This window comes from Rhinatrema bivittatum, chromosome 3 (genome assembly GCF_901001135.1).
Source record: "Rhinatrema bivittatum chromosome 3, aRhiBiv1.1, whole genome shotgun sequence".
NCBI lineage: Eukaryota > Metazoa > Chordata > Amphibia > Gymnophiona > Rhinatrematidae > Rhinatrema > Rhinatrema bivittatum.
The window spans coordinates 438,193,958-438,217,994 of record NC_042617.1 but is presented as its reverse complement, the minus strand read 5'-3'; the positions used below and the strand labels follow the sequence as shown (position 1 = coordinate 438,217,994).

At 43.6% G+C, this 24,037-nt stretch overlaps 1 long non-coding RNA gene across 2 annotated transcripts in view; it reads left to right on the top strand.

Moving 5' to 3' along the window:
• Positions 1–24,037, top strand: part of LOC115088817 — a 271,226-nt gene that overhangs the window by 71,070 nt on the left and 176,119 nt on the right. The window contains exons 1-2 of one of the 2 annotated variants that reach the window (XR_003855908.1): positions 15,175–15,231; positions 18,142–18,231. This is a non-coding gene — a long non-coding RNA (uncharacterized LOC115088817). Of the gene's footprint in view, positions 1–15,174; positions 15,232–18,141; positions 18,232–24,037 lie in introns of those variants that run through there. The other variant, XR_003855907.1, reaches the window with a different exon arrangement.

Sequence of the window (24,037 nt, the reverse complement as noted above, 5' to 3'; positions counted from 1 at the left end):
CTTGGGATAAGCAACTTGGAATCTTTGACCCTTGGGATCTTGCTAGGTACTTTTGACCTAGCTTGGCCACTGTTGGAAACAAGATACTGGTCTTGATGGACATTTGGTCTGATTCACTAAGGCAAGTCTTATGTTCTTATGCTCTTGGTATAGGCACTAAAGTGAAAGACCGGGTTAGTAACTGGTTGAGTGGAAAGTGGCAAAGGGTAGTGGTAAATGCACTTCCCTGTGAGGAGAGGAGCATTTCTATTGGTATGCTGCAGGGATTGTTCTTTGCCACAGTTAATTTCAACATTTTTGTAAAAGAAATTGCTGAAAAACTATTGGAGAAAGGTCTGTATTTTTGTGAATGATATCAAAATCTGCAACAGGGACATCCAGGAAGGTGTGGAAAACATAAGGAAAGATCTAGTGAAGCCTGAGGAATAGTCTAGAACAGGGATCTCCAAATCTAGTTCTCAAGGACCATAAACCAGTCTGTTTTTGAGGATTTCTAGAAAGAATATGCATGAGATCTATTTATATATTGTGATGAGGTGCAGGCTGGCTCAGGGGAGAAAAACCCAGACTGGATCACCCCAGGGAGAACCCGGAGCAGAGCTAGACAACAGAAGTTGCCGGGGGAAGACTACTTTTCCCAGGTTCTTTGAGCCTCAGCTAAACCAATGGGAAAGAGAGAGAGTTGATGGTGCAGCTGAGCAGGACACCCGGGCAAGGCACACACCTGAACCCATGATTGCTGAGGAGAGAAGCACGGAGGATACGTTTGGGTTAAAAGAAGAATGCAGCTCCTCAGAGGGGGAGGAAGCCATGGAAATGGAGGTCCCTGCAGGGGAAACGACTGATACAGACATGGAGACAGAGTGAGTAAGGATTACTCTGGGTTTTGTTGGCCTTTTATTTTGCCTGATTTGGTATTTTGTAAGGACTGGGAGGACCGAGGCCTGCAGCAGAACAGAGGGGAGTTGGGGAGAGTTGTGCTACTGCCAAGCAGGGTGGTTTTTGCTAGTTGGAGCATGCGACATACGCCTCTTTTGTGCTTGATTTGCTGGGAGGTGTGCCTGAGGCCACACTGGGGCCGGAGGTTGTAGAGCTGACGCTGAGTCCTGCAATGTGGAACTACCCGCCGAAGGCAGTTCTGTGGGCAGCGGAAATAGAACACCTTCAGCCTGCGCTTTGCTACAATATACTCCCTCATTTGTATTCAAATATATCTCGTGCTTATATATTGTCAAAATAATGAAAAATCAACTGGATTGTGGCCTCTAAGAACTATATTTGAGGACCCCTGGCAGCTAAGATTTAATATTAAAAAAAACATAGCCATGCATTTGGGCTGCATAAAACTAACAGGCTAATTTAAAAGTGAACACACTGGTGCCCGTACACTCACACATGGGTGTTCAAGCGTAGATATGCTGGAATGTTAAATCATGTGCATTTAAAATTTGCCTAGTGTACTTAAGTATGCTCCTAATTTTAAGATGTTATTTGAGCAAATGTGTATCTTCCTTAGGACTTTGCCAGATTTTGCACGCCTATGTAGGTGGACTCGCCCCAGTTTTTCCAATTAGTCCACCAGTTTATCCAGTGGTCATCCACATTCCTCTATTTCTTCATCCTGCATGGCCCCCAGTTTACCTGGACCCCTCATCCTGTCATGTAAGCCCAAAAAGGCAAGATCTACAGACTTGTTCTTCATCGGTAGCAGCAGTAAAGTTATGTGAATAGCAAGCCAGCACAAAACACCCATGGCCCATCTCCAAAAGATGCTTGCTATATAGGGACAAGAATGGTCAGCAGAACAAAGATAGTTATATTGCCCCAATAATAGTCTCTGGTGACATCTATATTGGAATATATTACACAATTCAAAAGACCACACCTTCAAATTTATAAAAGCTGAATGGAACTGGGCCAGAGGGTGGCTATTAAAACAATCAGTGGTCTTCATTCTAAGGCATATGAGGACAGACTTAAATATCTAAACATTTATACCCTAAAAGAAAGATAGTTTAGGAGAGATATGACAGAGACATTTAATTACCTCAGAGGTATCAATGCATAAGAGGCGGACCACTTTCAATGAAAAGAGGGCTCTGGAATGAGGATTCATTGGATAAAGATGAAAGGGGGTAGACTTAGGAGTAATCTAAGGAAATATATTTTTTGAAAAATGTGTGATGGATGCATAGAACAGTCATCCAGTGGAGGTGATGGTGAAAAGGACAGTATCTGAATTCAAGAAAGCATGAGACAAGTACAGGGGATCTCTGAGGTAGTAATAAGAATTATAGAACTGAGAGGTTTGTGTGGCAGGGAGACTAGACAGGCTGTATGATCTTTTTCTGCTATTTGCTTTATTTCTAAAGAATAGATTAAACAATTTATTTCTAAGTTAGAAACAATCATGGCCATTCTTGTACACTTCTTTTAAAATATGTTTTATGAAAATCTGCATAATTCTACTTTTGCCCTTTTATGTGTTTCAGATTAATCACATACTTATTTGAGTAAAATTAATTAAGGTTTACAGAATAATTGTTTAGGTCTTTTTATTTTAAAACACTTTTGATAGGCAACAATGCATCTTAGAGACTGTTAATCCGAGAATCATGAAGTAGGCCAAATGATAACATCATAATCAGTAAGAAACTGTACAAATAATAATGATTCGGTCCTATCATAATACAAAATAATATGCCAGGAGATAGTGACAGGAGACTAAGAATATACAAGGTAATGAACTTGTTAAATGATGGCATGCTAGAAAGATCTGAAAGAAAGTAGATGAATTTATAACCAAGGTCAAAGTTCAAAAGCAATGGAAGGGAGCAGTGAGAATGTATTTGATGATGGTGCCCTAAGGTCATGAATATCTCAGGACTGGAGAGGAAGATGGGCTGACTTTCAGCAATCATGTAAGGACAATTCTTGTATAGTATTTGTAAAAGAAAAATGAAAATGTGTTTTTCAATTTGTAGGAAACATAGTGAAAAGTCAAGGATATCTTTTCAATAAAGAGATGCATTCAGCAAGCTTCTTTTTTTTAGACATAATACAGCAAGGTATACAATAGATTAGCAAGTGATTTTGATGTCTATACTGTGAGACTAGACCTGAGTTGCATTTTGATTCCAAGGTTTTATTGCTTTTGATATTGTATTTTCTATTCCATTTAATGGTAGATCATTTTTCTACCAGTTCATCTGACTAGTACAATAATGGAGTATACTAACCAAATTCAAGACTTAGCAACATTTTTGACAAAAATGGAATTAATTAATTTTAGCAAATAAAATGTATTATATTTGGTTAAAAAAAATTCATAGCTGCAAGGCCCTGTGTATATCTAGAAAAATGAATAAACTTCTTTTATGCGGACTTCTAGGCTTGCCTTACATAGAATTGAGCAATACATTATCAACTTAGGCCTAGAGGCACTAAACCATGATGGTTTTTTTGTGGGAGCGTTCCCACTATCGTGAAGGGAGAGGTGTCTCTGAGATATTGAGCCCCTGTCCCCAAAAAACATTGTGGCTGTATGGCACGATGTTTTCTCACGAGACAAAACTACATGGCAGTGGGCCTTTAGGTTTGATGGCAGCCCCAATCCCATGGGACCGCTAATATCATAAAGGACCATTGCCAAAAAAATAATTGCCACAAGAAAACAAAGTGGAGTGGGGGTTATGGCTGACACTCTGTTCACCCCGTGGCCTCAACACCCAAAAGTGTTAAAAATGATTGTCCTCACACGATGACACCCCCCCACAATACTCCAAACCCCATCAAAAAGAATAATCACCCCATGCCCCCTTTCCAAATACATAAAGACTGCCATGTTCTCTATCCCAATGTATCACTAAAACCATTGGGAGTAAGTGACCTCCCATTTCCCCAAATGTAGCAAAAATATCATCGGCCCTAAGTAGCACCCCACCATCCCCTTGCACCCCTAAACCTTAAAAAGCTGACCAGGATCCTGCGATGGGGCTCAGGGCACACTCAAGCCTCAGTCCCAGTCGGCACCATTTTTCAAAATGGCGTCAATCTGACCTTGCCACCATCATAGGGGCAAGGTCCGGGGATCAGACCTAGGCCACATGGCTTATGGCAAAGTGAGATCCCCCAGACCTTGCCTCAATCACAAGACAGGGGCAAGGTCAGATTGACTCCATTTGAAAAATGGTACTGAGTGGTCCTGGAGCTAGGGGGTGCCCCAGGCCCTCTTGCAGGATTCTAATCAGCATTTTAAGGTTTGAGGTATGGGAGGGGGTATGAAGGGGTGGGGAGTACCACTGAGGACAGCAGCAGGGGTTGTCATATTAACTATGACAATATGTGTTCTAGCTCCAATGCCATTTGTCTCCATCCCATGTCTTGGGTTGTCTCCATGTAGTCACAGCCAATGGAGCTATAGGTTAGGATACAACATTTAGCCATCATAGGGGTGAAGTCTCTAGGTTAGTCTCATGTTATCTGAGCTTGATATGTAACATTTAGAATTCTTTTCTTTCTTCTGGGAGAAGAATAGGTGGACAATAAGAACATTCAAAGGGTTTGTTCTTTAAGTGGAGATCAGAAAGTTCAATAGTAACAGGAAGTAAGAATAATACTATTGTAGAAACCTTTAACTGGTAGCAGACTTACAGTAGGGATTTATTATACAAAGATAGCAAGGGCACAAAACAATAAAGACAATTGATTTAACTGCAATAATAACAATTATGCACATCAGTTTCTTTCCTAAATCAGGATAGGCGCCAATACCTAGGAAGTCCTATTTTATTGGATAGGATACAATTTGTTGGCTTTGATTCAAATGGCAAACAGAAAAAGGACCATTAGGACTAAGACAATCTAAGCAATTGTTTTTTGTTTTTTTTCCCATACTGCATTCAATTAGTAAGGGTAAAAGAAGAGTGCAGTTGGATTAATGGAAGTGTTTATAGGAAGTGAATAGGCTTCCAGTACTAGTCCACAACAAGGGAGTGCATTTTGTAAAACTACTCTGGCTAGAGACTAGGGATGGGCATTTGTGAGAAACAAAATTGTAAATGAGATGAAATTTCCTATTTCATTTTGGGTCGTTTTCAAAATGAAATGATTTAAATTCCAATACAATTTTATCGGAATTTAGTTCTGATTAGAAAACCAGGAAAAAAAGTAACCCATCAGGCCTAGGCCTAGACCCAAAGCTGAGGTCTTGTGAAGGCAATAGGCACCTTGGTCCTGATGTCTGGATCTTGGTCTGGATCCAGACCCAACTCCAGGGCCTGGCTCAGAGATGGGGTCCCAAATCCTTGGCCTAAGCCTAGGCCTTGGCCCAAAACTAGGGCCCGGTCCAGAGACTAGGCCCAATGCTAGAGCTTTGGTCGAGACCCAGGCCTGATGCCAGGGTCCAATCCCGTGGCCAAGTCCAAAAGCCAGGGATTCGGCCCAGGCCTGGAGCCAAGGCCTCAGAGGTCTTCTTCTGTCTTCTTTTTTTTTTCTTCTTGAAATGATGCCATCTACTGGGTATGGCAAGAGTTAATTTAATTCCTGGGTATTCTCAGTGGAGGGCACCATTTTGATGTATGGCTGTTAATTTACTCCGGTGCTTCCCCAGTAGAGAACTACACTCAAAGCATCTGCTTTTGTTGGAAGCCCCAGGAGTAAGAAGGGGAATCTGGTAGAAAGAAACCTGTTACCATGCCTTTTCTAGAGCTGCTGCTAGATTATGGAACAGCCAACCCTTATGCTTAAGGCAAGAGGGTGATTATAAGATATTTAGGAAACTTCTTAAAGCACATTTATTTCGGGAAGCATTTACTAGCTGTGACTAATCATTTTTAAATGGATATGTTTACAGTTTGATTGTCCTATATTGCTGTTGTTTTATTTTATTTGACATATGTTTTATGTTTTTTAATTCATCTAGAACAGTGTCTGGCAATTAGGGAGAATATAAATTATTATAAATAAGAAGAAAGGTATATCAGAAGACAACTGAAGATGACCTCTGAAGCCTGGGTTTCAAGCCTGGGCCTGATCCTGGGCCAAGTCCTTGTGTTGGGCCTGGGTCCGGGCTAAGGCTCCCTCATCAAGCCTGTTCACTTAATGAGTTGTCGTTCAATGGGGAAAGCATTGTTTTCTTTGAGCGCATTTGCAATATTGGCCTTCTTTTTTATTCAGAACTAAATTATTCTTATCAGTTATGTAATGTTTAATCAGCAGGATATTTGAAACGGATGCAACACTTTAGACCACTTTTAGATATTTCTGATTTTGGCAAATTGGTGCAAGTCTTTATCTTAAACTTGATTGACTATTGCAACTCAGTGTTTGTTGGGCTCCTAAAAACATGCTTATGAGCTTTACAACTCTGACAAAATTTTGCTGAATGCTTGGTTCTGGGAGCCTCTAGGCATGAGCATGTGATGCCAATATTGAGGCAGCTACATTGGTTGCCAGTCATCCATCAAAGTTAAGATTATTATGTTTGTTTTTAAATCCATGCATGATGATACCACTAGTCACTTGTCAAATCTATTTTAAAAGTATCAAACAATTAGAATTTTGAGGCCTGCCAAGACAATGGCTGCTTGAAGTACCAGGTGTTAAACCTGCTCATTTACAGGAAACTCACAATTGAGCTCTGTCAATTATTGGACCAGCCTATGGAATGCATTAACTGATAAGTTTAAATTAATATAGGATGCTAATCTGTTCAGAAAACAACTCAAAAGTCTCATATTTAGAAAGGCTTTTAATGATATTATTTAATTTTTGTATGCAATCCAGATATTTCTTTTTGTGATTTGAGCTGCTCAGAAAATACTTCTAAAGTCTCCCATTTAGTGAAGCTTTTACTGAGATGATTTAAGTTTAGCGTGCGGTCCAGATGATTGTATTTTATGTTAGTTTTGAATAATTTTATTTGTATTTTATGAATTTTGTGTAAAACACTTAGGGCCTGTTTATTCAAAATATTTTTGCATATCACAGAATGGGAGAAAAGCCTTAGTGAATCAAGCAGTTAGTATGATATTGTCAGTTAGTCAGAATATAAGCATTTTAAATAGATACATTTTTGCTTGTCCTGGGGATCAGTTGTTCTTTTTGTGATACCGCTCATGGTAGGGCCATGTGAGCAGCCTGACACACCCGGACGCCATCTATCCTTCTGCTGTAATCATGGCCGGGAAGATTGCCAACTCTGCTCTCGCCATTGACGCTGTCAGATCCCATGGCAGGAGGGAAGCTGCCTGTTCTTTGCGGCCCTGAAACACTCCTGGCAATCCTTGAAGCAGTGCACTGTCTCCCTAAGCGCACGCGTCTTTCTGCTCAAAATTTAAAGGGACTGTAGTGGATAAAGCCCTATAGCCCCTCCTGATGATGCCACTGCGGCAGGCCTTTAAAAAGTCACTTCTCCCATTGTTCCAGGCCTTTGAAAGGGTTTCCTGTGGTCTCCAGGTCCTTCAATGTCAACCTTCAAGGTAGTTCTCTGTGTTTCTGGTCTCCCAGTTCCTGTGTCCTGGTCTTCTATTCCTGCTTCAGAGGTCATTTTCTGTAGCCCTTTTCCATTTTCTGTCCAAGTCTTCGTCACTAGTTCAACTCTTTAAAGTCCTCATCCTTGATTTTAGAGTTCCGAGTTCTTGACTCAAGTCCAAGTTCCTGAATCTGAGTTTTGAGTTCCTGTCCCTGGTCTACAGAGTTCTTGTTCCAGCCACATGCCTGTTCCAAGTCTTCAGAGCCTTCGTATTGTTCCAAGCCTTCATCTATTTCCAAGTCTTTAAAGCCTTCAGCCTTTTCTTGTCATCAGTGTCCTGAGTCCTCAGCCTTCATCAGTCCTACACTCAAACCGCTCCTAAGTGGTTCATCCAAAAGGGTTTATGGAGTGGCCAGAGGGCTACCCCAGAGACAGCATGGGCTTCTGGTTCTCATACGAGATCGCCTATTTCCTGTTCCAAGTCTTCACCTCCGCTCAAGGCTTCAGTTTGTCCCAAATCTCCAGTCTTCAGCTTCAGTCTAGCCCATGCCTGGATGCATTCACCTGCCAGGGTCATGGACCATGGCCAGCCCCGGGGTTGTATCAGTCACATTACGGCACAGGGGCTCACACTCGCCTCCGTCCATTCATAACAGTTCTGAACATTGCAGGCTCCGAGGTGACATACTGCATCTCCCCTGTGATGTCTGGATTCCCTGGTATTGGATCAGAAAACCCAGCCTAAAAAATGAGCATTAATTGAAGCGCTTTGATCCATATTTTTAATTTGACAATCTTCATCACCTGACAACTTGTCATGTGAACTGTCAAAAATAACCTGCTGTTGTCTATCTTTATTCAAATAATTCATCCAGGGATAGATGGAGCATTGCTGATAATCTGCCTCTTCACATTAAAATATGCCCCATTTTTTACTTCTTCAAATCTCATTTAAATATATCTATATTAACTTGTAATGACTGAAACTGAGATGGGAAGATTTCCGCTGTCATGGCGTGCTATAGACTTACGGAAGTCTCTGCAAATTTTCAGGTGATTTTTATGCTGTTTTGATAATAGGTATAATCAAATCTTAACTGCATTTGTTCAAAATAGCATTCCATTGAAAATAAATCATTCATTTTCTACATACAGATGAGGTTCCTTTAGAATTTTCAGACCACAAGGAATCCTAGGTACTCAGCAATACTCAAGCTTATCCATGTAATTCAGTATGGGTATGTCGATAGTATAGCTTCTGGAGAGAAGTCCACTAATGTTCAGATGTTTCTAGACTTATCATTCAAAAAAAATGGTGGCTTCTGTAGAATTTTTTAAATATCTGAATCAGGAACACATAACATTTCCATATCCAAGGATCTGTGAAAGACACACATCAAAAAATTCACTATAGTTCCTAGTGCCACTTCTGATATAAGATAATCACTTTGATAAATAAAAGTGAGTGTACCCAATGTCTCAATGTACCAAAAGGCGAATACAAATAATGTCTGTGCAGGTCTATGTCATGTGTCTATCCCAAACATTGTATTTTTTTTTTAAGTTTTTGTGCAGATAAAACTATCTCAGAGCATGTAAATTCATCTAGATGAACAGTCACTCATAACCCAGTTGATTATATGAAACTGTTGTGAATCTGGATAGGATTGTGAACCCTTCACCCGAGGCAGAGTTGGCACTACCTGAAGGGACAAACCCCCGCAGGTCTCCACCGACGGGAGGCAAGGCCAGAGTGATGCAAAGGCCAACAGGAGCTTCGCCACTACCAACCCACATTCCCTGCAGGTTGAGGCCTTGGGTGCCGAGGCTGACTGGTCTTAAGTAGACTCCTATGATGATGGGTGGAGGAAGCGTGAGCATCTGGAGATGGGGCAGAGTCCATCTCTAGTGTTAAAGTCCATCTTCCATTCGTCGCCCTTCCTAATGTGGATCAAATTATACGCCCCCTGGAGGTCGAGTTTGGAGAAGATGTGAGTGCATTGAAGGTGGTCAAAGAGCTCTGCGATGAGAGGCAGTGGGTAGTGATCCTTTTGAGTGACTGCGTTCAACCCATGATAATCAATACACGGATGCAGCTTCCTGTCTTTCTTTGCCACAAAAAAGAATTCCGCCCTGGCGGGAGAAGTGGAGAGCCGGATAAAGTCTTTGGACAAATGTTCTCACACTTATTCAGACATGGCTTTGGTCTCAGACATGGATAAGGGGTAGACCCGACCCCGGGGCGGTTCTGTGCCAGGCAGAACATTTATGGTGCAGTTGTATTGGCGATGTGGCAGCAGGGTATCTGCACCCTCTTTGGAAAATACGTCTGCATACGACGCATATTGAGTGTAGCAGCAAGTCAGGATCGCTGGAGTGAAGATTTCAGGCAGGAATCTTGATAGGAAGACCCCCATTGGGTGAGTTGTAGCGATGTCCAATCAAATTGGGGAGAATGCAGTTGGAGCCAAGGAAGACCCAAGACTATAGGATGGATGGCCTTATCAATAATGTGGAAAGTCAGACTTTCCTCATGTAGTGCGCCAGTGCGGAGTCTAAGCGGTCCGATGGTTTGGTTTGGGTGATACGACCTGGTAAGAGTTCCCCTTGGATGGAAGATAGTATGAGGGGAACCGGAGAAGGATGGCTCAGTATCTGGAGGTGTGTCACCAGGGGCTTCATAATGAAGTTGCCACCGGACCTGGCATCCACCAGGGCTAGAGTATGAAAGTCCTGGTTGGGCATCTGGATGGTCACAGGAAGCGTGAGGGGGGATGTTGGAAGAGTCAGACCTATGGGCAATTCCCCAGTGCAACCTAGGCCTGGGAGTTTCCCGGATGCATGGGGCATTGAGCTAGAAAGTGTCCAGCCTCTCCACAATAGAGACAAAGTCCCAAGCGCCGGTGCCAAAAACTTTCTTTGGGTGACAACCTGCCTTGACCCAATTGCATGGGTTCTTCTGGAGGTGGTTTAGATGGAGGTGAACTCAGCCCGAGCGACAGCGACCGTCAGGAGCACTGGAGAGTAGAGGAAGGCTTTTTAGCAGAGTATAGTTCTCGAGACCTTTCTTGAAGTCGGCAGTCAATGCGGCCAGTCAAATTAATAAGAGCGTCCAGGGCAGAGGTCAGTTCTATGGCTGCCAACTCATCTTTCAGGTGGACCATGAGACCATCCAAGAATATGAAGCATAGGCAGTCCTCGCTCCATGGCCAAAGTCCGGAACTCGATTATATAATCGGCTAGAGGCCGGGACCCTTGGGGTAGTTGTAGGAGTGATGAGCCCGAAGTGGCCTGTCATCCTGGATCATCAAAGACAGTGTGGAAAAGGACCAGGAAGCTGGACAGGTCTCGTAATATTGGATTCACACGTTCCCACAGCAGAGAGGCCCAGGACAAGGCCTTGCCATCCAGGAGAGAGAGAATGTATGTGGTCTTGGTAAGGTCGTCGGGAAAGAGTGCAGACTGCAGGCAAAAATGCATATTGCACTGGTTCAAGAATCCTCGACAAAGTGCTGGATCCCTAGAAAAGCATGGCAGAGTTGGAAGTGGGATAACTGAGCGGGTTGTCGGTAAATGAGCGGACAACCCCGTGGCCGAAGAACCCACAGGAACTGAGGCGTCCAGACGGGCGCTGAGCCATTCCACAGCTGAGGCCAGGATTTCGAACACCTTCCGTTGCTCGAGTATCTTCTGAGCCAGGCCTGGAATGGCCAGTGGGGCGGAGGCCTCCACCAGATCCATGGACTTGCAATCTGTTGTGAATCCAGAGAGGATTGTAAACCCTTTGCCCGAGGCGGAGATGGCACTACCTGAAGGGACAAACCCCCACAGGTCTCCACTGTAGGGAAGCGAGGCCGGAGTGATGCAGGGGCCAACAGGAGCTTCGCCACTACCAACCCACGTTACCTGCGGGTTGAGCCCTTGGGTGCCGGGGCTGGCTGGTCTTAAGTGGACCCCTGTGATGACCGGTGGAGGAAGTGTAACCATCTGGAGATGGGGCAGAGTCCGGCCAAAACCAAAGGAAGGAGTCCACAGTATACCACAGTCCAGTTCCAAGAGATGCGGAGAGAAGCAGAGAGAATCCGTTCTGAGGTCAGGGGCTGGCGGCGAGGAGCGAGAAGAGGTCCAGTCTGGGGTCAAGAAGCCAGGAGATCCATCCGAGGGCAAGAAGGTGCGGAGGAAGGGACAGGTAGGCTGGAACAGGAGCAGGAAGACAGGAACAGGGAGGTCCAAAAATGCAGAACAGGAATGCTTGAAGAGGCATGCTGTCAAAGAGACCTGGTTGTCAAGTCGTTGGGAGGATGTCTGCCGCCGGGTTATAAATGGCCTGAGCCCTGACATCATCAAAAGGGTCCGGCGGCATTTTCCCACCACAAGCCCTTTAAATTTCCTCTGGCGGCGCACGCGCACACCTAAGAGGAGAACCAGAAGAGGACTGCATTGGCGGCGTCCTGCGAGCCGGAAGGCCTGGGCTGGCGCCAGCAGCGGGGGAAGCCCGCTGGCCACATGGGAAGGAGCCGTGAGGTGCGGCCCGAGCCCTGCTGCCAGTGAGTATAACAAACTTCAGACTGCTACAAATCCCTAGAGAGAAACAACACGCTAGCAGCAATACTGCACCTCAGTCACACCCAGGTAGAACACAGACTGAACCTTACCTAATTCAGAAATAAGGGACTACTATTTGGAAACAGAAACATGCAAACAAAACCAAAATAGAAAGTCTGAGATACCAGACTCTGAACAGTGGAAAGCTAAAGAGCAAAATACAAACTTATAAGAAATTCATACGATGGCATATTCCTGTTGTGAACACAGAGGAGCGGTCGCTTGCTCAGAAAGATTGTGAGCCCTTGGGCCATGGTGCAACTCAGGGAGGAGCCCCAAGACACACACCGTGGGAGGTGAGAGTGTTCAGGCATGGGCTGGAACTTCAGGAACTGGAACAAGACAGGCTCAGCCCTCCACTGGACCTGCACGCAATGGTGAGACCCAGCAATGCAATACTGGTCTCAAGAGTAGCCCTCTGGCCACTCGGTAGCCCTTCCAGACTTGCCGCTTGGGAACAACGAGTGCGTGAGGCCAGACAGAGGCTGAGGGCAGGAACAAGACAAACCATGCAACTCAGGAACTTGGAAGACTCAGACAAGGACTCAGGATACTTGGAAGACTCAGCCAAGTTTTCGTGGAACTTGGAAGACTCAGGGGAGGAATCAGGATTCAGGCACTAGTACTGGGTAAGTACGGCACCAGGGCTGCAAAGAGACACAGTTGTCGGCAGCTTTCTGCCGCATGGAGAGAGACCATGGCATCAGGGCTGCACAAGAGATGAAGACTGAGGCAGCACTCCAACGCAAAAAGGCATCCGGGCAGCGGCTCCCACCGCAAAGAGGCAACAATGGCTCCTCCTGCCACACACAGCGGCGTCAGGCCGTGAGGAGTGGCAGCAGTGATCCGGGGTGGCCCAGGCTACAAGAAGAGTTCCTACGGCATCGGGCTGGGGCAGGTGAGAGGCTGCTCGCGGGATAGACTCCGCGAGCAGGATCATAACATTCCAATTATAAAAATCTCAAAATATTTTTTTTTACGTTTGTTGTCTGATCCTTTTATTTTTCTAATTAGTTGGAACCTTTCTCTTTTTTCCACTTTCCCCTTGTCAGTCTTTTCCTAATTCTTTCTCCAGGGCCACTCTTCTCTTTTTCTTTTTTTTCTCTCTCCTATCTTCTTCCCTTCCGCTCTCTAACACACACAAAGACTCATGCTTTCTCTCACAGAATCCCTTACACACGCAAGCTCTCTGTCTCACATGTTCTACCATACACACAAGTTCTCACCCACACACCCGGGCTCCCATTCTCACATACTCACATCCAGGTTCCCATTCCTACATGCCTGCATCGGGGCTCACAGCCAAACACCTTCTTTGCTGCCAAGGAGATGGGCTCCCATGGCAGCCTTGCTTCAGCTGTTGGAACAACTTCTTCACTGCCACGGGGATGGTCTCCTATGGCAGCCTTGCATTGGTGAGTCTTCTTTACCGCCATGGGGATGGGCTCCTGTGGTGGCCTTGCTTCAGCTGATGGGACTACTTCTTCAGCTACCACGATGAATTAGTCAGCGGAGGCCATTCTTCATGCCTCATTTGGTGTCAGGAAGCCCTGATTGGGTGGGTCTGATTTCAAAACCCCACCCAGACCCACCTGTGACTACACCATGGGTGCAAAGAGGGGGGAGGGAGAGGAGAGGATGGAAGGAGGGAGAAGGGGGATGTCTGGAGGGAGGGAATGAGAGAGGGCAGAGAATAGATGGAAGCAGAGGAAAGAGAGAGTATGACTGGAGGGAGGAAGCAAGGGAGGGGAGAGAAAATGCTGACATGAGGGTGAGGTGAGATAACAGATGGAGGGAGAGCGAATGACTGGAGGGAGAAAGAGAAGAGAGAATAGATGGATGGATAGGGAAAGATAAGATGTGTGGAGGAAGGGAAAGAGGGGATGGAATAGAGGAAGAGAAAAGATTGAAGAATACCTAGAGGGAGAGAGTGAGAGGTGCATTAATGCATAGAGAGAGGGTTAAAAGAGAGAGAAAATGTTTGTGTTTGGGGCGAAGAGAACAACGTTTGTCCAGGGCACCATTGGTCCTTTCTATTTTAATACAAGAGTGACTCTTCAAACGAAAGAGCTGGTTTTGACCCATGTTGGTCCAAATATGTTAATGCATCATAAGCATGGTACAATACAGGCCAAGTATCAGGTGATACCTGGCCATTTGTACAGCTCAGTATTCAAAATAGAGGCTTTAATGCTTAAAGATGGAATATGAACCCTAATGATCCGAAATAAATTGGTAGATATGTTTCAAGTTACCGATGATACCAAATTACTACAAATATGAAGAATTTGGATACTTCTAAATATAGCATATGCATAAGCAGTGTTGGCCCTGTATAAATAACTTTAATCGTATTCATTTGTGATTAGTGAAAGTATGCTAAATTTTATTAAATGAGTGTATGGCTAAACATACCTATAAAATATGGTAATTAATTATGCATGCTGTATATGCTCCCAGATGAAATTTATTGAATAGAGATTCCTCTGGTTGATTAGTTGATCATTCAGTCAATCTGTTTTATCTAGATAGTAAATATATTGTGTTAAATAATAAAAAGTCAGCTAGAATCTATAATGTTGATTAACTGTATAACAGTCAAAGATAATTGACAACTGCAAAAGTTGCAAAAGACACTTAAAACAGCATTTACTGCACAGAAAAAACACAACAAAATGCATTTACTGCACAGAAAAAACACAACAAAATGCATTTCTCAGTTGCTGGGCTCACCTAAGCTTCACTTCATTCAGGTGGAGCTCTCAAGTAAAGCAAAGATCTAAGCAGAGTTAACTTTCTAGTCTCTATAGGTTTCAATAATTTCAGCAGTTTAATTTTTCCCAGGAAATCAAACAAGTGCTTAATATGCTGAGCTAGAAAGTTTTATCTTATCTAAGCCCCTGGTAGACAGCAGCCAGTGATATCCACATAGGAAAAAAAATGGCCCAAGTTCTGGAATACTTTGGGAGCCTCTCTAGAGCCAGCTGATCGGAACCATTAGTGTTCCAAATTATCCCCAGCTGCAGGAGAGGAGGAGGAGGAGGAAAAAAGACAGTTTTAAAGATGGACGTGTATTCTCTGCCTGTGCTGCATTGCCAACAGTCAGAGAGCCGGCTGGAATATGATCTATTGGGCACTGCCCTGTATTTGAGGTATGCTATTGCAAAAATCATTATGAACAGGTTTATTTGTTGACAGTTTACGTAATACAGCCAGGAACAAGCACATTCAGGCTTTACTTCAGTTCTGCCTTGCAACTAGGTAAACTTGTGTTCTGATTTAGTGTGGGACTTTTTCAGTATGTTTTAGTAATGGGAATTTCCAATTAATTCCCATGGTGTGAAAGTGTGATCATGAGTGATTATGTCTAACAGCTTAATCATGTTTAAAAAGTTTTGTCTGGATGATGTAATCCCGTGCTGTGCTTAAGGGATAATGACAGCGGAAGCTGTGCCAAGTCTAGGCTTTACCAGCTGAGCTAAAAAAACAAATGTTTCACCAATGTGTTGTTCTCACTACGCCATACTACTGAAAAGCTCCAGACATAAACAACCAAGTCAATACTCCTTTTTCATACATGTCAAGAAACAGAAATAATATTTTATTTTCACTGCTTTTGATAAAAAGGCATGTTTTATATAATTTAAATTATTGATCAATCAGCAACACTGTGGTGTGCTCAGGTGATGTATTTCTGTTAAAGCTGTTGATGAAAAACAATTTTTTCACTAATTGAAAACAGGCCTAGGAAGCTATAAAACAAAACTCTAACTACCTTTTTCTGTAGAAGGATTCATGCCTATGTACATTATTTTGATTTTTTTATTTTGGCCTGCAAGTTTCCTACTGCTTCTTTGGGCTCCCAGCTCAGCTGGAACTGGTCTTCACTGGGTCACAGTGTCATGGCTCATCAAAATAGGATCTTGTCCTCCTATTTTTTTATTCCCAACTTATTCCAGCCATTGGAGGGACAATTCTCAGCCAGGGTCCACATAGCAGGACATCCTGCAATTTTAAATCTTAAACTTGGCAAGTAGGTGTTGCAGTTGCCCAATGACTGTTACTCCCTTCCTCTTTTCCCCTACTTCCCTTCCCCTTAATGCTGTCAGTGCTTTCTCCGCAGCATCCCCAGCTCCAGTTCACCTGGGGATTAGAGTCCTGGCCTAGGAATTTAATTTACATCTTCCACATGAGCTACTGTGCTAGCTCAACCCAGTTATTATTGAGGAAAAATGTTGCGTTGGTGGTGGACCCTTGGGCCGAGGTGGGATTGATGCAACCCTTAGGCAAGGACCTACGGGTCCCCACCATTGGAAGGTGGAGTGGGCTGACAGGCAGAGGCCACTGGAGCTTCACCTATTCCAGCCCTCGTTCCCCGCAGGTTGAGCCTTTGGTTGCCGGGGCCGACAGGACTTAGGTGGGCCTCTGTGTATAGTTGCAGGAGAAGTTTCAGCCCAGAGACAGCAGACGAGATATGGTACAGTCTTACCCTGGACTGGATAATGTCCTGGAAACTCGTCCGCCAATTGCACATAGGCAGACAGGGGGCGCTCGAGCAAAGGTAGGCCGAAGCCTGATGAATCCACTTCCAGGAAGTAGGCAGAAGAGGCATCCAATGGTAGGCTTGAGTCAGGACTGGCGGCAATCCAGAAGCAGTGACAAGCAAGGCTGAGGTCTGATCACGGAGATAGTCAGTAGCGTAGTCAAGCAAAGCTGAGGTCTGATCACGGAGATAGTCAGTAGCATAGTCAAGCAAAGCTGAGGTCTGATCATGGAGATAGTCAGTAGTGTAGACAAGCAAAGCTGAGGTCTGATCACGGAGATGATCAATAGTGTAGTCAGACGAAGCAAAGGTCTGGGTCTGGAGATAGGCTGTAGCATAGTCAGGTGAAGCAGAGTCAATGGCAACGTCAGGCAAAGCAAAGTCAAATACTATGAATAGGTTGACATCATCATCCGGGGCCACGGCCAGGTTCCCACTATGGTCCCTACTTAAGGATCAGAGATGCGCGAGTAGTGGCATCTCTCCACGGGCCACGCGGAGAGGCCTGATGAGCAGTGGCAGCAGGACCAGGAACGCAGGGGACTGTGGCAGAGCCAGAGGCACCGGGGGAGACCCGAGGATGGAGCTGGCGGCCCACCGCCACCAGCGAGGAGGAACCAGAGGCTGGAGTCCTGTGGAAAAGTGAGGGGGCAGTGCCGCAGGTCTGCTGTGAATGGCACGTGTAACAGAAATATACAAGGCATTATTTTTTAAGTGAAAGCTCCTACTAGAATGGACTAATTTCCCCCAGGTACAAAAGTTAAATGTGAAGCTGTTTAACAAATAAGAGTGACTTACACTTGATTTTGCCAATGCTAAATTGTTAGTGCTTAGTCTGGCTATTAGAATGCAAGCTAATGAATTAATATTTCTGCTAATGATTACACTAGTAAATCATTCTCCAATGTGTTTTGCTGTACAATTTCTAAGAATTGTATTTCTTTAGCTATTGTTTAACCCAACAGAAACAGGATTAATTTAAAAAGTTAAAAAGCAGACATTTAAGCTTCCCCAAAGATATAAAATTTCCAGTCTTTAGATCCTTGAGAACAATTTCTGACAACATTTTATCTATCTAAAACCAATTATTAGTTAACTAGACTTGCTGTGCTACATTAGTCTAATAAGGTTATATACTGTAGTTCTCTAGAGACTGAATGTCACAAGGAAAATAAGTCACACATTTTTGGTTGAGTTCTCATTATACTGATAAAAGTACAAGGTCTTTTGTCATTAAAAGGTTATTGAAAATGTTGAAAACAGTTCAAATATGCTTATTACGATTAGATGTCATTCACTAATAAGTTAATGGAGTACTTAAAAATGCAAGTCTGTCAAGAAAATGATGTCATCATTTACAACCTTTGATCTTTTATGCTATCTGTAGAAATTGCCAAAAGTTAACACAACATAGTGAGAACTTTGTGATATTTGATTAATTGGTCAACAATCTGTCATTCTTTTATGAATACATGAAAGTGATGCTGTTTCAATTTATATTTCTGTATCTTCATTGCAGATGGTAGCACTTGACAGGGAAATATAAAGGAATGTGTGCTAAATCCTGTCAGAAGTCTTTTCATGCCCTGATTGGCAGTGGGAATATCAGGTGGGCCTGCTCATTTAAGTATAGCAATTCCTGGCATTTTTTTCTATAATTGATATATAAGTGAATGATGGGAATAGTACAGTGCAATATCTGTGGGTCGTTAAGAGTTCAGACAAACTTTGAAGAAGCTTTAGTTTGCCCCGTCTGTGCTCAGCTATCTGACTTAAAGAGGGAAAATACCAGACTAAAGAATGAACAACAATTTATTAAAAGAACCATGCTGGAATAGTTCTACCTTGTACCAGGCACAGAGGCCTCCAAAAAGGAGACAAAACCATCTCCTTGTAACCCTGAAGGAATAAGATGTGAATTAAACCTGTTTCCTCAAGTACAGTGCAATTTTCTTTACTCATATGCTGAACCATAGAGATGTGCATGTGTTTGAAATGAATGGAAATCCAGAATGAAACATGCCATTTTTGTTTTATTTAGTTTAAAAAAGAAATGAATGGACAGTACCCCCAAAAAATAATGAACATTTTAATTTGCATTCATTTCATGGATCCAATTCAAGTTTATGGGGAAAGCAAAACCGTAGGATTTTCTTTCCTACTTACTGCAAGGCAGCCATTGAAGCCAGACAGAATGGCAATGGGGTGAAAAGGGATAAGGAAGTTGAAAGACAAATCAAGATCAAATATTATATTTTTAACTAGCCTATCCCACTAGCTATTGCAGTTGCACATTGACTGGAAATTCTTCCCTCTTTCACCTTCCTCCTCTTTCCTTTAAGGTTGTCAATTCTGTTCCTCATTTTTTAAACCTGAAACTGAAAGCAAAATTTAACTTTACCATTTTTGTGTTCATTTTTCTGCTGGATTTCAGATAGAGAGGTTGTGATTCTGAAGCTTTTTCTCAGATCCAAAAAGTTTAAAAAATGTTTTGGAATGGCAAGGAAAAAAAACTTAAAGCAAAGTGAGGTGGGCTCATGTCTGTTATCACGGTGCCACTGTGTGAGAGGAGACACTGCATTGCAAAGTTACAGCATCCTTGAATAGGCAAGAGTAAGTGTGTGTCTCTTGCTGAGTATTCTTACAGCCCAGAAAAAGTTCTGTTTTTATTTTAACAGTTGTAGTGTTTCTGACCACTGACCAGGTAGAACATCAACCTTTCATTTCTTTGTTCTTTCTAACGTTCTGTGTGTGGAAAAAAGAATCAGTATACTTAGACTATAATATGTGTGACTCTTTTTCCATGAACTGTTATTTCCTAATAGAAGGCTACGTAATATAATCTGCAAATAAATAGTGCATGGCATGCTTTATAACAAAAGTGACCGTGTGTGTGCATGCTAGTACTACTATTCTATCATCCATAAGAGAGATGCTGGAATGCAGGCAGCTAGACCAGAGAGTGTGGAGTTTAAATGCAGGTTCTTTGTCATAGACACTGGTTCAAATATAGTAAAGGCAATAGGTGATGTGAGCTTCCAAGGCATCCATTATTTGCATACTCAATGCACCTGGCAGTGAAGGATGAGCTGGAGCTGGGGGTCCAAGGATAAAAGGAACACATTCTTGAGGAGCTGATAGGGAAATGCAGAAAAATAGTAGGGCACTTTCATAGAAGCATGAAGGTGGGGAGCTTCTCCAAGAAAAGCAGGATGAATTGATAATGCCTCACAAACGTCTCATGCAAGATGTTGGAACCCATGGGAATTCCACCAATATGAATCTGCAGAGGTTAGTGGAGCAGTACACCCCTTCATGATCTATCTTAAGAAATAGAGATAGGTTTGTAATGCCACCTGGGGCATCATATTTGGGCAGTCAACTAGTAGAAATCCTGAAACCATTCAAGGATGCCATAGACGATCTGAGTTCCAGAAGTGCCACCCTGGGTGGTGTCATTCCTATGATAAATATTCTGGAGTAAAAGATGGAGGGCTTTCATCAGCAAGAGGGAATGAGAGCAGAGGTGTTGCAGTTTCTGGACTCCTTACAGCAGCATGTGGAACAAAGAATGAAACTTCTCACAGAAGACCAATCATATATGCTTGCTACACTTTAAGGCTGATGCAATATCACTGAGTAAAAAACCTGCATCCAAACTGGGCACACATTTTTTGAAATCACACATCCACCTCTCCTGGGCATGCAATGAAATAGGGAAATGAGCTGCTATGCTAAAAGGGATGTGCAATGAATAATTTGTGTGCCCCTAGCACTCTGCATCGGGTGTCCAAAAAAATCTTGGCCAGAGCACCAGCCCCAGCAGAACTGTTCCCGATTTGGTCCTTGTCACTGACACTTGTCAGTGAAAAGACCATTCCCCTTTCAGGACAGCTTTCAAAAAGGGGATTGGTCCTTTCACTGACATGTGACCCTGAATGATCCAATCGTCAGTAAGCGGAGTGAATAAATTAATGTTAAGTGCCCAACACTTCATTTTAATTTATTCACTCTTTTAATTGGGCCAGAACTTGGGGATGCTGCTTTCTGTGATTCCTCTTACAGTATTGCAATGATACTAATAGGAGAAACCACAGAAAACATTTTTTTGTTGTTGTTGAGCCCTTGAGTGTGGCATGATTCTGCTTTCTGTGGTTCCTCCTATTTAGTATTGCGACGATACTAATAGGAGGAATCACAGAAAGAAGGAGTTTTGGGTTTTTTTTTTCCTGAGCTCTTGATTGTGACATGCTTTAATGCCTGTTTCCGGGCAGGCGTTAAATTTGCCATGTTAAAATGGATGCCTTGGCCATGCGGCAATTTTTGGCATTGCAGAGCAATAGTTAATTGACTCAACTACCTGGAATTTGTATGTGATGAGTGCCATTAGCTATGCGCTCGATTGGACACACATTTTTTGATCCACTTATCCTTGTATTGTATTGGGCATAAGTCTAGAGCATCCAAAATATGTGTCCAGCCACATGTTAAGCAGTGTGCTGACCTGAGCATCCAATATTGCATTTGCTTTTTTATGATCCATGAATGAAAGGGAGTTTAGTCCTCCAGTCCTAGCATCTCACATTCATTAAAGAGATGCTGATAGAGAAGGTTGGTCATGTGCAGCATGAGAGGGAGAGGCAGAGTAGAGATGTAAAACAGTAGTACAAGCAGGAGCAGCACTTCCTCCTCCACTTCAATAGATCAAAGCCATGTTGACCTTAAAGAACAGTCTCTTGTGCAGTAGGACCCAGCTAAAACAGCTAGCAAGAAATATCTTCAGGCCACTTTAGCAAAGGAGACCTCAGCAGAAATATATGTGACACAATATCTCATAGATTCCATTGAGGACATGGACACAAATGCAGTGGCATATTGGGCACACAAGTCCATCATCTGACCAGAAGTAACAAGAGTTGCTCAGCGTTATTTTTCCTGTTCACCAATAAGTGTGCTCAGTGAACGGATCTTAATAACGGGGAACATTGTGAGCCTTCACTGTTCAAGGCTGGTGTCACAGTTGATGGAAAAGCTGATGTTTTTGAAAGTCAATCTGGCATTGCTTGGGTTTCCAGATTGTCAATGATAGTGGCAAGATGCACAAAGGCACCTTAAAGACCTTCCTGCTGCTGCTGCTGCTGCTGCTAGGGCTACCTGCCATACCCAGATATGTAACTTAGTTTACCTCTCTGCTTATCTGCCATTCCTGTAGACCACCTGCTGCCAATCTGCCTACCTGCCATGACCCTTATATCATCATGCCCCTTACTGCTGCCACTCTGCCAAACCCTTTATATCATCGTGCCCCTTACTGCCGCCACTCTGCCAAACCCTTTATATCATCGTGCCCCTTACTGCCGCCACTCTGCCAAACCCTTTATATCATCGTGCTCCTTACTGCCACCACTCTGCCAAACCCTTTATATCACCGTGCCCCTTACTGCCGCCACTCTGCCTATTTGCCAATCCCCTTACACCACTTCAAGGGACTGTTATTGCTCTGCCTACCTGCCATGCTTATTAGACTCCAGCTTGGGAGTTTTGGTGCCTCCATATTGTTTGCTGTTGTTAGTTTGTTGGTTATACTGGGGTTTTTGTTCCCCCCCCCCCCCAAAAAAAAAAAAACTGAAAAAAGACAAAATATGCAAATTTCTTATCCTATCCAACTGTTTTAGGGTTCTTTGTTTTGTTCTAACCCTCCAAAATCCCAACCTCGTTCTATAACCTTGTTTATTTGTTGGTTATACTAGGGTGTTTTATCACCAGAAAACAATGTGATAAAGGCAAAAAATACACATTTTTCCTCCCCCTACTCCGCTTTTAGGGTTCTTCATTTTATTCTACCCCTCCACAATTGCAGCTTGGTTCTCACAGCTTGTTTGTTTGTTTGATTATACAAAGTGGTGTTTTGTCAACAAAAACCCTTAATCAGGAGGAAGAAATAAAGGCACAAGAAGAAAGATGCTGAGATGTTTTGATTGTGGTAAAAGTGTCATAAAGCAAAAAGAATTAAAGCAACACCTGGAAATTAACAAAGGGGAAAATTATGCTCAGCTATAGAATATAGTAGAAGATTTTTATTTAAACAAACCTCACAATTTACCAGGAAAACCACACTGAGGAGAAACCATTTACATGTTTTGATTGTGACTAAAGTTTCAATCAGAAAGCAAATGTCACCAGAAACCCATAATTCCACCCAGTAGCAAGATCAAACTCAAGTAAGGAATGAAATCAAAGTTCATGTCACAAAAATTATACTGAGAACAGATCATTCTCTTATACTAAATCTGACATTTGGCAAGTACTTCCAAAGAAAGACAGAAATCTCCAATGCTACTCTGCCTTAGAGATGTGAATCGTGTGATCGATCATCTTAACGAACGATTTTGGCTGGGGGGGAGGAAATCTGATCGTCGCGGTTTTGGTTTTTTTTTAATCGTTTAAATCGTAAATCGGGGGAGGGTGGGAAAACCGTCACACTAAAACAACCCTAAAACCCACCCTGACCCTTTAAAATAAATCCCCCACCCTCCCGAACCCCCCCAAAATGTCTTAAATTACCTGGGGTCCAGTGGGGGGGTCCTGGTGTGATCTTCCACTCTCGGGCCATGGCTGCGTTAATAGAAATGGCGCCGGCGCTACCTTTGCCCTGTCATATGACAGGGCAAAGGTAGCGCCGGCGCCATTTTGGTTCCTGTCCCCCGACGTCACGAGCACAGGAGATCGCTCCCGGACCCCCGCTGGACCCCCAGGGACGTTTGGTCAGCTTGGGGGGCCTCCTGACCCCCACAAGACTTGCCAAAAGTCCAGCGGGGGTCCGGGAGCGACCTCCTGCACTCGGGCCATATTGCAAAATGGCGCCGGCCGTATGGCCTTATGGCCGGTGCCATTTTGCAATACGGCAATACGGCCCGAGTGCAGGAGGTCGCTCCCGGACCCCCGCTGGACTTTTGGCAAGTCTTGTGGGGGTCAGGAGGCCCTCCCAAGCTGGCCAAAAGTCCCTGGGGGTCCAGCAGGGGTCCGGGAGCAATCTCCTGCACTCGTGACATCAGGGGACAGGAACCAAAATGGCGCCAGCGCCATTTCTATTAACGCAGCCGTGGCCCGAGAGTGAAAGATCACACCGGGACCCCCCCACTGGACCCCAGGTAATTTAAGACATTTTGGGGACCTTTGGGAGGGTGGGGGATTTATTTTAAAGGGTCGGGGTGGGTTTTAGGGTTGTTTTAGTGTGCCAGTTTTCCTGCCCTCCCCCTTCCCCTCCCCCCTCCCCCTCCCCCGATTTACGATTTTTGATGATAAATCGGGGGAATTCCTATTGTATCGTGCCTCTAACGATTTTTGATGATTTAAAATATATCGGACGATATTTTAAATCGTCAAAAAACGATTCACATCCCTACTCTGCCTTG